Source organism: Anser brachyrhynchus (assembly GCF_964034855.1).
Source record: "Anser brachyrhynchus genome assembly, chromosome: 5".
Classification (NCBI taxonomy): Eukaryota; Metazoa; Chordata; class Aves; order Anseriformes; family Anatidae; genus Anser; species Anser brachyrhynchus.
This window is the reverse complement of record NC_137699.1, coordinates 15,348,787-15,361,976: the sequence shown is the minus strand read 5'-3', so window position 1 is coordinate 15,361,976 and position 13,190 is coordinate 15,348,787. Positions and strand designations below refer to the sequence as shown.

At 34.5% G+C, this 13,190-nt stretch overlaps 1 protein-coding gene across 15 annotated transcripts in view; it reads left to right on the top strand.

The window, feature by feature from the left end:
* LOC308196095 (uncharacterized protein) overlaps positions 1-13,190 on the top strand; it is a 434,993-nt gene that overhangs the window by 326,208 nt on the left and 95,595 nt on the right. Inside the window, exons 5-6 of one of the 15 annotated variants that reach the window (XR_013952076.1) lie at positions 10,011-10,055; positions 11,124-11,266. The exons of the other annotated variants lie outside the window; for them this stretch is intronic. The gene's annotated coding sequence lies outside the window, so the exon portion shown is untranslated. The remainder of the gene's footprint in view (positions 1-10,010; positions 10,056-11,123; positions 11,267-13,190) is intronic. 15 annotated transcript variants of the gene reach the window in all.

Below are 13,190 nucleotides of genomic sequence, written 5' to 3'. Positions count from 1 at the left end.
AAAAAAAAAAAAAAAAAAGGCAAAAACCACCAACAAAAACTTTAGTGAGTGAATAGACCTCAGGGAAAAAAATAAATAAATAAATAAAGGAAAGAAAGTCTCTTTACACTTTCTTTTCTTTCTTTTTGGCAGAAGAATTGCTCAGTTGCAAGGCTTGGAATAAATTGTTCATTTATATATTTCTACTATTAATCAAGAACAAAAAGATGTGATTTGATTTTGAATAAGTTGTACACCATTGCCTACTGTGTTTTGATTGTGCTCTTGAAATCAAAGCTTTAGTAAATCAATTCAAATAATTAAGTAGAGGAGTCATAAAACAATTTTTTTTTAACTAGAGCTTCCTTTGGAATTGAGTGGCTAAAATGTGGCCCCAAATTTTGCTTCTATGAGACACTAACTCCAGCAAAGCTTGGATGACTGTGTTCCAAGTCATCTGCTGATATATTTGATAGAACTAGACTAATACACAAATATATTAAATGCAAGTACTAATTCAAATTTTAAATATAGAAGAAAATCTTACTTGAATCCCCAGTGTTAGCTTTCCCTTAAAACTCATATAGGTGTAATTTCTTATAGAAATCATAGCAAAAATAAATTACAAACTAGAAATAATTTTAACATCTTTTTGGAAAACAGGACAAAATAAAATGTGCTGGCTTTTACTTGAACGAGGTGTGTGTATACACCTGAAATGTCACTTTTCACAGAACACTTCTTCTAAAAATTAAAGGGGCCCCCACTCCCATGAATGTCTGGGAACAGAAGTTTTCTCTTTAGGCAGTGAGAAATTGTATTCTCTATGTGTCTATGCAAGTGAATTTATTTCTTTTCACCCCTTCTTATTAAGATTTTTCTTTCAGCCCATAGGGATAAGATCCTCTTTCTAGATCTCATTTCCCATGATGCAGCAGAGCTGTGCAGGAGTGCTCCTTGAAGCCAGCCTCACAAAAAGTGAATCTGGTATATTAGCGTCAGCACAAATAAATAAAGTGACCTGGACTACAGAGTTTGAGATAGGCAAAATGCAAGTCCATCAGGGATTGCTGTGACATGACAAAATTAAATACTTAACTTTTTAACTGGTACTTTTAAGGGACATTCAGATACTTTTAAGGGACAAAAACAGTCCTGTTAATTCATTGCATTTTGCTATTTAGAGCAAGGTAACAAACAAGATGTTTGAGTGCAGTAAACAGGTATTTAAGAAAACTTGGTCTCACAACATACAATAGCTAAAACTATAGATAAATGGACACATTTTTTAAAAATAACAAATCCAATCAACTTATCTTGACATAACTGTTTTTCTTGACATGACATTTTGGGAAATACATGCATATTATGCAAGTGCGCTTAAGTTTAAAAATATTTAATTCTAAGACTCATATGGTGTTCTGTTCTCTCTCTGCATCTTCTTCAGTTTCATCCCAATACTAAAAGCTAAGGGTTTCTGGTTTTCTAAATGAGGACACCTTCTAAGAGAAGCACCAAAATGACCCATTTTCTAGTTCTAGTTTCTTTTAAGTATTTGCAACAAAACAAACAGTTTGTTATTATATATACAAAAAAAATGTTTATCATTGTGTTTTTTAAATAATTTTGCATGAGTTAATTTAAGAAAATTGATATCAATTTTTCCATTAAAAAGAAAACAACACCTTTGCACCTTTGAAGAAAGGTTGGTGTTTAGAGCCACCAAAAAAAAAATAAAATAAAAATAGAATGCTGGTAAATTCATTGGGTGAAAGGTATGCAACATTCATACTAAGTTTGTGTCATTTTATTTTGTCTGAGTAACAGTACCATGTAGAAATCTGCTGTGAAGACGTTGTTATTTTGTAGAATATTATTTATTTTGCTTTTTTTTCTTTAATATCTTCTGCCAGTAAACATGTGACAGCCATATTCTTACCTGACTGTGGCTATAAAAAGAAAGAAAAGATTCATCTCTCTGAGTAGCAATAAGTGGCATGAGACAAATTATATGTTAATAATAATAATAATAATAGTTTTCCTGGATTTTTGACCAGCATTTCTAATATAGATCTTGTTAGCATCACTGACTCTTTCCTTATTCCTGTAGTCTGAGTGATACCATGAAATATTAGTCAACCACTCTAAGTACTGATGAATAATAATCATCTTTCCCTTAGGATATACTCGCTCATTCATTCATTCGTTCATTCATTCATTCATTGATACTGTTTCTATGCTGGCATGCAACAGTGTTTGCTTAGAAAAGAAAAGCACTACAGGAACCAACAGTTCTGATAGTCAAGACAGGCAAAATCAGAAGTAATGTGTGCACTTTTCACAGTGATGGCAGTTAAATTTTGGAATATCTACAAAGAGAAACAGTGGATTCAGCATATTTTCAAGTCTTACCAAGCCTGGATGTTTTTCTGTAAATTTCAGTGTTAGGGACAGTTATATGAAAACATACTGTTTTGAATAATAGAAGAAGCTTCAAATCGGTAATTTCATATAGCTCTTTTGTCTAAGAATCTTTCTTGCATTACATCGTGTGAGGTTTGTATTACCCCATTTCATATTCTAAATGGAATTGTTGATGAAATTCGGAGCACAGTCTAGCTTTCCTGAAGCTGAAGTCACCATATTCCTAACATAACATTTGTTAAAGATTTGCTACGTTGCCATTTAAAACCTAACCACTGTTCCAAATTCTCTTCTTCCCTATATCACAAGCTTGGGAGGAACTGGAGATTCTCAAGGAATTTAACTTTCTACTTTTACTTTTGACAAAATAACTTGACCATAGTTTAATTTCCTTCCAGGGTTGGTATATGTATTATTTATTAAAAAAATAAAAATAAAAAAAAAAAATTCGAACTGAGTCTGAAAGAGACAAAATTTCTGAAGTGTATACCAATATTAAATGTGAACTTTGAGATCATTTGAAACCTGAGTATTTGGGCATTTTGGCTGAAGTTCAGTGAAAACAACTGTTACAATCTATACATGTAACCATCTTCAGTATTTTTTTAAGCAAATGAAATTTTTAATAATATTGGTTAGACTGATAAGAAAATTTCCTAGAATTCTTTTATTTTTCTCTTTTCATAAGTCATGGAATCATAAAATATCCTGAGGGTAACCTGGTAGGGACCCTCAAGGATAACTGAGTCCACACATGACCACCCAAAAATCAGACCATATGGCTGGAAGTATTGTCCAAATGCTTCTTGAACTCTGGCAGGCTGGTGCTGTGACCCTGGGGAGCCTGTTCCAGTGCCCAGCCACCTACTCAGTGAAGAACCTTTTTCTAAGACCCAGCCTGACCCTCCCCTGTCCCAGCTCCATGCCGTTCCCTCGGGTCCTGTCGCTGTCCCCAGAGAGCAGAGCTCAGCGCCTGCCCCTCCGCTCCCCTCGTGAGGGAGCTGCAGGCCGCCATGAGGCCTCCCCTCAGCCTGCTCTGCTCTGGGCTGAACAAACCAAGGGACCTCAGCCACTCCTCGTGTGTCTTGCCCTCTAGACCCTTCACCGTCTTTGTAGCCCTCCTTTAGACACATTATATATAATTTTATGTTATATTAAAGTAACTGTGGTTGTACTATATACTGCATAATCTGTTTTCAGGATCTTTAGTAGCTATTTCTTTCCCTTTCGAAGATTACCTTTAAATACCTCACTTTCTGGAATTGATTGCCTCTAGTCAGCTGAGCAGAAAAGATACCCCTCTCCAATATTTTAGTTCCTTGAAGCCAAAAACCAACCTACTTACAGTTCTCTAAAATCAGAGTCTTTGGCAGCTCTCTAAGGTAATTCCAAGTCTTTGAAATCATCCTAACCCATTTCTCTTCTTCTTCGGGCACCATTTGCCTTTAACAACCCATTTATTTATAAGGCACCTCCTGACAGGAGCTTGCAGGCAGATGTCTGTCATAAACCACTGGGAGTCTCTTGAGAATCTGCAGGACTGGGAGTTGTAATAACTCATCTGCTTGGGTGACAGCAAATTTGGCTCTAATACTGATCACAGCCATACTGTGATTACTAACACAGTTGTGCAGCCACAGCCTCCCAAGAGGTGGAGCAGGTGTGGATGGCAGCTACACAAACACTCCAGTAGTCACATGCAGGGGTACAGGAGCAGTAACTTCACAGCACTGCAGGCAGAAGAAACAGGCTGGGCAGACACCATCAGACTGCCGTCTTCTTAAGAAAAACTGCTTGCCCCTGTTCCCCAGAAGCAAAAGATATGTAAGTGCCAGAGCTGCTCCATGAATCACAGAATACCTGTCTTCTGCTGTCTGTGAAATCAGAACATTAAAACATTTTGCTCTGGCGTTAGCTCAGCCCAGCCAAAGGATTTGCACCTTTAATTTTAAGCAGTAAGGTTCTAGGATTTACCACACTGCAGTTCTGACTGCAGAAACATGAAATAAAATGATTTAGAAATGCTCCAGTAGAAACATTGTCACAAACAAGAGAACGTTAAATTAAAATAATAATAATAACAATAATATATTTTAAAAAGAACATGAGTAATATTTTCCCCATCTGACTGCTTTTATCAAAGCATTGCATTCCACTACCGCAGTCATTGGATAGTAGGACCACAGACTTGACCAGTGTTAATAAAAGATGCTTAACTGAAATCATAAAATCCTAGTTCACCTCTTCAGAGACACCAGTATAATTTGTGTCATAACCCAACAAATACTCTGGACTTTGTTACACTCAGTCTTGTTTATGGACAAAGAGGAATCACGCTTAATATATAGAATTAGAGACAATAATTATTGTTTGTATAGTTACAATATTAAAAGTCTAATAATTAATTTTCCAGATGTAATTACTACAGAAAAAGAAAGTCTAATAATGCAGTTAAAATTGTTATATGCACACCCCTTCTTTTCCACCCCTTTTTCTCATGTTTTGGTCACTCTTCCCATGCTCCTTTGGGTGCTAGGGTCAGCAGTTTCATTCTGGTGGTGGAGGATGTTACCAGGAGTTGTCAGCAACTGGAATCCTTTTCCAGGATGAGTAAAATATTCGTATCAATGGTTTCTTCTGCATCCATCTAAGTCAACATAGGAGGTGGTTTTTTTTTTTTTATGTTTGTAAGTAAACTTTAACACTGTTGCTCATTCTTTCTTGATATGGACCTTCATTCCACATGCATATTTGTTATCTGTGCTGCTTTTTACATATACTAGGTGCTATTTCTTTGTTGTCTTCGTTGTTCTTAAAACTAGCTTTGTCCAGCTCCAGGTCTACATTTTTTAACAGACTGTTAGTTAGCAGGGTGTACTCATGGGATGTCTGGTGCCAAACCTGTGCCCTGCCTGGTATCAGTCTCTGCCTGTGCTACTCTACACCGCACCCTGCGTCTCCACTTCTCAAGACTGATGATATCATAGCAAGTCAGTATTTCTCTGCACTAAATCATTGTGTTATAGTCATAAGTATTTCATTCTACATAAATAATTATCTATCTGTATAGAACTATGGTGGTACCAAGGGAAACAAAAGTAAAACAGATTAGCCATAGACACCTGGTCAATTAGAGAAAGTACTGCTATAGCTAAACCAAGTAAAACAAAGCTGCAGGCAGGTCAGTAAAGTTTTAGAAGGAGCGGACCTGGAAGGCCTCTGTTGTAAGGACTTACAAATTCAGTGCAAAGCTAATTGCCTGTGTCTGGGACTGGCACACCATACTGCCAGGCTGTTTGGCTACAACTTGGTCCTCTGGCAGGTAAACATGGAAAGACATGGACAAATCCATTATTTCCAAAGACATTGGTGTTGATATTGGGGTGTATTTTAGAACACAACATTACAGATCACATCTAAAACAAAATAAAGCATTCAGAAATTAGAAAAGATGCCAATTTAATCTTGACCTCTGATTTAAATAATCCTAAAAATTAAATCTAACAATTCAGTCCACTACATTTCTTCATTGGAAAGTATGATTGCTACATGACAGCAGAGTTCTGTTCTTGTAAAGTTTTGTTGCCTTGTTATGCAGGAATTACAGCAGTATGTGATGATATAACATATAAAGATGCTTGAATCAATCTATAAAAATTTTCAAAACAAAGCTTATACTGACAGTTCATAACAAAATGTTTACAAGGCTGCTAATCATATGGGTGCTGATGTCTTCTGGAGAAACCCAAATTTCTTTTGTCTTTTCCTTGTAAGGATGATCTTCACATACATGTTATCAGTCAGATGCAGGTATTATATTTTTTCTCATAGTTTTGCTGAAATAATGATAAGCTGATGTCTAACTCTACTCATGCTATATTTTTAGTGACTGAAGCATGAGGCTAGCTTGTAGCATGTATATTTTACTCCAGTTTTGATAGCCTTCATGCTACTGCAACAAAGCTCCTTAGTGCTGATGTCCAACATAGCTCAGTTTTTCTTACTACTCAGTGGCCTCTTAAGAAATAAAATTTAGCACATTATGAAAGTAACTACACAGGTAAATAAATAAAAAGACATCTGGGTGGTTTATAAATTATTTAGAGTGGAATACTTGGAGGCAAATGCTAATTAATTAATTAATTACTTTTTATTCCAAATAAAGTTTATCCTCCTTTGGTTGTTGTTGTTGTTGTTTTTCCACGTCAGGCCACCCACTAATAACAAGTAAAAATTATTCACACATGAGCAGAAATACATAATCTATATGGATCAATGTGTGTGTGTGGATAAATTCTTCTCCCATGGACAGGGGTCACAGTTCTGAGAAGTTCCTATTTACTACTGAGCCAACCTGTCAGCTTCTGTTTTTTCTCTGCCCCTGAGACCAAAACAATGTGCACACAACTAGCATACAAGGACAAAGATGTTACTGCAAACGCCATACACGGCAGTAAAAATATTTAACTCAGTTTGCTTCAGGTTCACATTTCACACTTGCAATGGGACAAATTAAATGTTGTTCAAGACAAGAACCAAGCAGCTAGAGATGTATTTTCACTTGAACATATACATGAAACCCAATTTCCTAAAAATAATGGCATTTCATATCCAGAGTGATATATTAACAGATGTGCATCAGGACTCTGGTATGGTCAGACTGCCACTAAATATTTCCATTTTTATCTCTTGTTGACATTTAATACATATTTTTCTTGAAGAATCCATTAGCCAGATGTGTTATTAGAGAAAAGAAAAAGAAAAAAAAGCTACATTAGAAAAACAGATCACAATATTAAGATATCATTATTGTAAGGAATAAAAAATGAAAAATGTGACAGCGAGGGAGTTCATCTGTGTGAAGCTAGCTCTAGTTGGAGGCTTTTGCAGAGTAAATTAATAAACATTTGACTAAACCTTCAGCAGAGAATTGTTTTGTCTTTCAGAAAGGTTCTCCAAACATAGAACACCATTGGTCTTTCTTTAATTTTATTTTGCTCAAGTTTAACTTTATTAATATATTTCAGTTTTCAAGAATAAAGACTTGGAAAATTGTTCTCATTACTTTTTGAATAATTGTTTGAAAGTGTAAAGTGTCTGTTTGCCTGCCGAGCTTCCCAGGCTAATTTCACTTGTTTTGTTTCTCTTTGAGTGTCCTTTTCCTACATCAAATGTAGTCTGATCTTATGATTTTAGTTATGATTTTAGGTAAAGGAAAAGAGTGTGCAAAACCTGTGGTTGCTTTATGATGAGACTTACTTTTCTATGTCCGGTCAGATAAGCTCATAAAGAGGCTAATTCAGAGCCCTTGTATAGGTTTACCATCTTCTGTCTTTTTTTTCTGTTGATTACATATGGACCATAAGAGATGCCTTGTGTCCTAGTCTCTCCTTTCTCCATCTAGGTCAGTTACATTTTCTTCCACTTTTGGAGCCTGTGATGGCAGGTATAAGAGCCTTGTAATATTTATTAAAGTATTAGAGAACAGAATTTTATATAGAAAGTTTATTGTGTTTAATTTCTAATAATCATGTATTTTATTATAAGACAAAATAGACTTATTTACTGAGTTATGTAAAAATATTAAAACTGAGTTTTTATAATTTACTTGACTGGAGAATACTATAATAGGCAATGTAACAAGCATTTTAATTCCAAGCAAGACATCTTTCACCATTCTCCAGTCTTCACAATATCTTCCTTTTCCCAAAGACACCTCTGCCATTTTTTGCTTTTGGATCCAATTACTTTGCTGTTCTGTGGCTGGATGAAGATGAATATGTTATATATTTATGCTAGTCAATTTGCAGGTTGTGAAACTAATAGTGCTCGCACAAATTCAGAGAAGGAGAGTAACTGTGGGGAAGAGACCAGTGATAAGAAATTGAAAGGTGTTTTTTTGTTTTGTTTTGTTTTAGCACAGTTATGAAGAGGTTATCTGTCTAGAGCCTAAAGTATTGCAATGTTTAATGGCTGGTTAGCTAGCAACTTGTCAGCAGGACTCCACTTATCTTCAGTCTAGTGTTCCCAATGCACAGCATGACCATCAGCATCAGTGCTGGTTTATGAAGGTCTCTTGTTCAAAGCACCACCTCTGATCCACTTGTATGATCACCACTAAGGCACTAATACAGCTGTGAATGAAAAAGCCTGGGAAATGGGGACATTTTTAACGTCTCTGTCATTGACTACTTTATAAATAAAATCCACTAAATATAAATTTGACCAGTATACAAAGATGGAACTGCCATTTTACTTTCTGAAACTATATCACCTCTGTAAGGCAGATAGCCCATACTAGGAACGGAAATTTTAAAGCCCTAAAGTACAAGTCTGTGGAGTTTACTTTTCACCTGCACTATTAAAGTAGAATCATTATTTTCTATCTTAAATAGGAATAAAAACATATTTTGATATGCTGAGTTATTCCACAAAGTGAAATTGAAAAGTTTTACTGACCTTTAAAATTGAACAAGGCAGCAAATGTACTACACTAATAATTTTATTTTGCAAGATTAATGAAATTCTTATACATGTGATTTTCTTTAACTGTTTCAGTCTAATCTAATACTGCCATAAAAATAAGAATGTCTCAAGTAAGACAATTTTTATGGTTCTTGAGGCATGTTAGATATGAACAATAGTAATGGGACATTTAAAGTCTTGAAGTCAAGCCTATTTCTCTCTAAAAACTAAAATTATATGAGCATAGCCTGTATTTTTGTCTATGGAAAGTAAATAGAGCTTTAAATTTGAGCATAATTTTCTAAATTATTTTCATGATATTTTTTGGGGGGAAGAGTTACTGTTACGCTATTGAGTTTGTCTGCTTCATAATATATAAGCTATTATTTAAATCTTTTTATTATATTGGACTTTTGTTTATTCTTTAACTAGAGATAGACATCCCTAACTAAGAACATGTGTTCACATTCAAGGAATCTGACTGCTTACTATATATATCTTTAAGGTTGCTTACTTTAACTATTTCTTTTTCCTATTGCTTCAAATGATTCCTGTACAGATTTCCTCTGCTCATTGCTTTCTTTCTTCATCATTAAATTACTTTTGTAGTGCAAATGACATATTTAATACCATGCATATTTTGGCAACAGAATACTGAAGGGTATGCATGAACAGTTTTCTGTTTACCCTTTGAGACTGTTTTTTTACCTTCCTCTCTTACTTTCATGAGAAAAAAAATGGTTCTTAAGTCAACACATTTCAAAGCCAGCTTCTGACACCAATCCCTTCCTCTTACAGAAGAAAAAAATTAACACAGGCTTAGAAAAATTTCTGATTTCAAATAATATAAGGATCATGTAGTCTCTTGAAAGATGTCTATATTCTTACATCAAGGATTAAAATGCAACCCTATGATTCTATTAAAAGAATGTAAACCTGTAAAGAATGTTAGTCTTTATCCCAAGGAGAATACTTTGTAAATAGTCAAGAAAAAACAAAGAATGAAAAGGTAAACAATATTATTTGTGTTTTGGAGACAAGGTTTGATAAGATAAAATCATTTTCTCACAAAAAGATGTGGAGTTTTCTCACAGCAGAAGTGGTGTAAAAACTGCACTTGAATTTCGTGATCTTCATTCCAGATGATCCAGCAGGGAACCAGCACCTGATCACCTGACGCACATTTGGTAAAATTTGAACCTGAATCTATCTGACTTGATTGATTCAATATTTCAGGCCTGATCTCTTCTCCTTTAACCCTTTGTTATATCACTGTTGCACAAACATTGTACAAGCTCAGTGAGAAGTAAATTAGTGAAGGCAAAGTAGCTGCCACACTGTAAGTTTGCAATGTTTTGTTTTTCTTGTGTTGATGTTGTTAAGAAAACAAACAAACAAAAAAAAAACACTAAATCTATGATTGGTAAGATTGATTTTCAATATTAATAATTTTAATTTTCTCTGAAAGGATTGACTAACCAATGGAGTGATAGATGGTGGCAAAACGATTTATAATAAGCCAAAAAAATTATCAAGTGTTAACTCTCACCAGTTTTATGTTAATTTGTCCTCTGTTTGATTCAAAATTTAAAATGCGCATGGCAATTATTTCAGTTCAGCAGTGTATAAAGAATTCAAAAAATCATCAACAGCATAATACAATTACAATATAAAACTTTTTGGAAAAGTTGTTTTAGTCTGAGTCCATTGAATATAATCACTGTTTAAATGGCACTATAAGAAGACTATTTTTCTTTTTGATTGGAAAGACTATGCTCATTTCAAAAGTGCTCTATGAAGTCCTTTTATCTCATTTTTTCATGTGTAGAAACTCCAGGTAAACATTCTCAGAAATTGCATAGTATGTATTCCCCATTATATGAAAGGAGGAAGAAACAATCATCACATTGATAAATTTTGTTGGGTTTGGAAAACCTCTGCTGAGTTTTAGCTTGTTTATTCGTATATTTCGATTTTTTTACCAAATAGAGAAGGGTCATCTACTACTTAATGGCACCAGCTGAAGGGGAAATAATTTAATCTTTATCTCCTCTGATGTTTTGGAAATTAGTGAAAGCTTCAACACTGTTTCTGCTGGGTTTAACAGGGTTGCTTACATAGTCTGAATAAATTTCTGATGAGCTGTCAGATCTCTAACATTTATCAATACCTGTTATCAATCCAAATTTTCAATACACTTTCATCATTACTTTAGTTTCAATGCTGTTTCAATGAAAGTGTTATTTCATTTACAGATTTCTTGCAATATGAGACATATCCTTTGAAGGTCCAAGGAAATGTGGGGAACTCTGCCTTTCAAAAGCTTGGGCAAGAGCTGATGGGAACCTTTGTGTCATGCTGCACAATGCTGATTCTTCCTCTGCACACAGTGAATAAAGTAAATATTTGCTATCCCCTTTTTTTCTCTGAGTAATCACTGAACATGGAAAAATGTCGCAATTCCCTTACAGGCTGCTCAGACTGGGTGCACTCTTGCCTACTGCCTCATTTTCAGTGGAAAATTAAGCAGTGTGAAAAAAAAAAAGTCTATATTTTAAGTTGTTTACATTTTATTTTCAACACTTTCACCTTTTTTCTTTGTTTTAAAAAGCACATTAAAGCACAGAAAATAAAAATTAAAAATAACCCGTTTTGGAAGGCTAAACTGAAAGTAACAGAAAAATATCATCATATCTGCAATTCAAAAAAAAAATAGTTTTCACTTTGTCTTTAAATGTTTTACTGATCACTTTTTTGACCAATCCTATGTGGAAATAACTTTTTAAAACATGAAGTGAAGAAAACTTAGTGAGCCTACATAGTTTGAGATTCTCAAACCTTCTCATATGTACAGATGCCTGTGAAAGTCAACTTTATGTACATACCACTATAGATGTCACTGGGACTATTCCTTTTAAATATACCAATGATGGAGCACAAGCATTTGTTTGGTCCATGTGTTTTCTGGGTGTGATAGTTTTTCTTTTCATCAGAGGTTTGAATATTTTACTATATTGAAAGTTCAACATAGCAGAATGCTAGTGAAGTTGAAAAGGGAGCGTCCAACCATATTATGTGTGTTTAAAAAAAGAAAAAAAAAAGTGTTGCTAACAGAATTGAGTCTGTAGCCTTTATTCATTGTTTAGTTGATTTAATATGTTTTTGAAGCAGAAAACCGTTTGTACTGGAAAAAATACTAATTCACTGAAATCAAAATACCTGTGAGAATGTGCTGACATTTATGTGTTTGTTTGTTTGTTTAGAAAGGAATTAAGAGAGTAGCTGTTGGAAATTCCCCATTTCTTTACTATGTCAGCCTGACAAAACTGATCAACATAATCTCATATCTCATAATCTCTCTCATAAAATCTCTCATAATCTCCAGCTCCAGACAGTTAAATGAATGATTGGATAGCCCTGAGGGCCATGCTCCAGGCTGCCTCTATGCATGTGGATCCAAAGACATTATTCATATGCTGTAACATAGGATCGGGAAATCCAGACCATAAGGGCCTTCCATATATCCTGATATGAAAATATAACTTTGGAAGACCTGCAAACACCATTTTTTTTTAAGGTCCCTACTGTTGCAAACTTTCTGAGGCATTCTGATGTTTAATGAGATTTCCGTGGAAGTTAGAAAGCAAACTAACACCTTCAGTAAAGAATGAACAACCTAGCAAGTCTCAAATGAGCATTGTTCAAATATGAAGCTTAAATAAAATCTAAAACAAACCCTTGTTATTATATTGTTGTCCATAAACAAAACACTTTTTTTTTTTTCAGACACTTTTTTTTTTTTTTAATAAGATATAGACAATTGTAGGTTGTGATGAAATCAATGATTTGGGGAAGGGGGCAAAACGTGTCTAGAAAAAGCAAATAATTCTATATACTATTCTAAGAGGACAAGTGTACTAACAAATATAGAGAAGAATAGGTTTGCAGGAGACAGAAAGCGTATGTGGGCAGAGTAAGGAAGGATGAAGAAAAGAACAAAATAAGGAAGAAAGATTTCAGAGAGGAGATAGGTAATACACAGAGAATGTGCCTCTAGTATTTTCCTATGAGCAGTGGAATCCATAGGACTTTATTATTTGTGGAAATACATATAGTAAAGTAATCAAGTGGGACACCACATGGGTTTAATAAAAATGAAACCACAACTAGTTCTGTTGCCTTAACAGTTTAAGGACATTTCCTGTAAGACTTTAAACTGTCTGTATGAACTTTGGGAAATGTCATGAAGTTGCCATTATCATCTGTTGACATTTGGAAACAAAACATACCATGTCAATTCTGGATTTGACTGGAACATACTA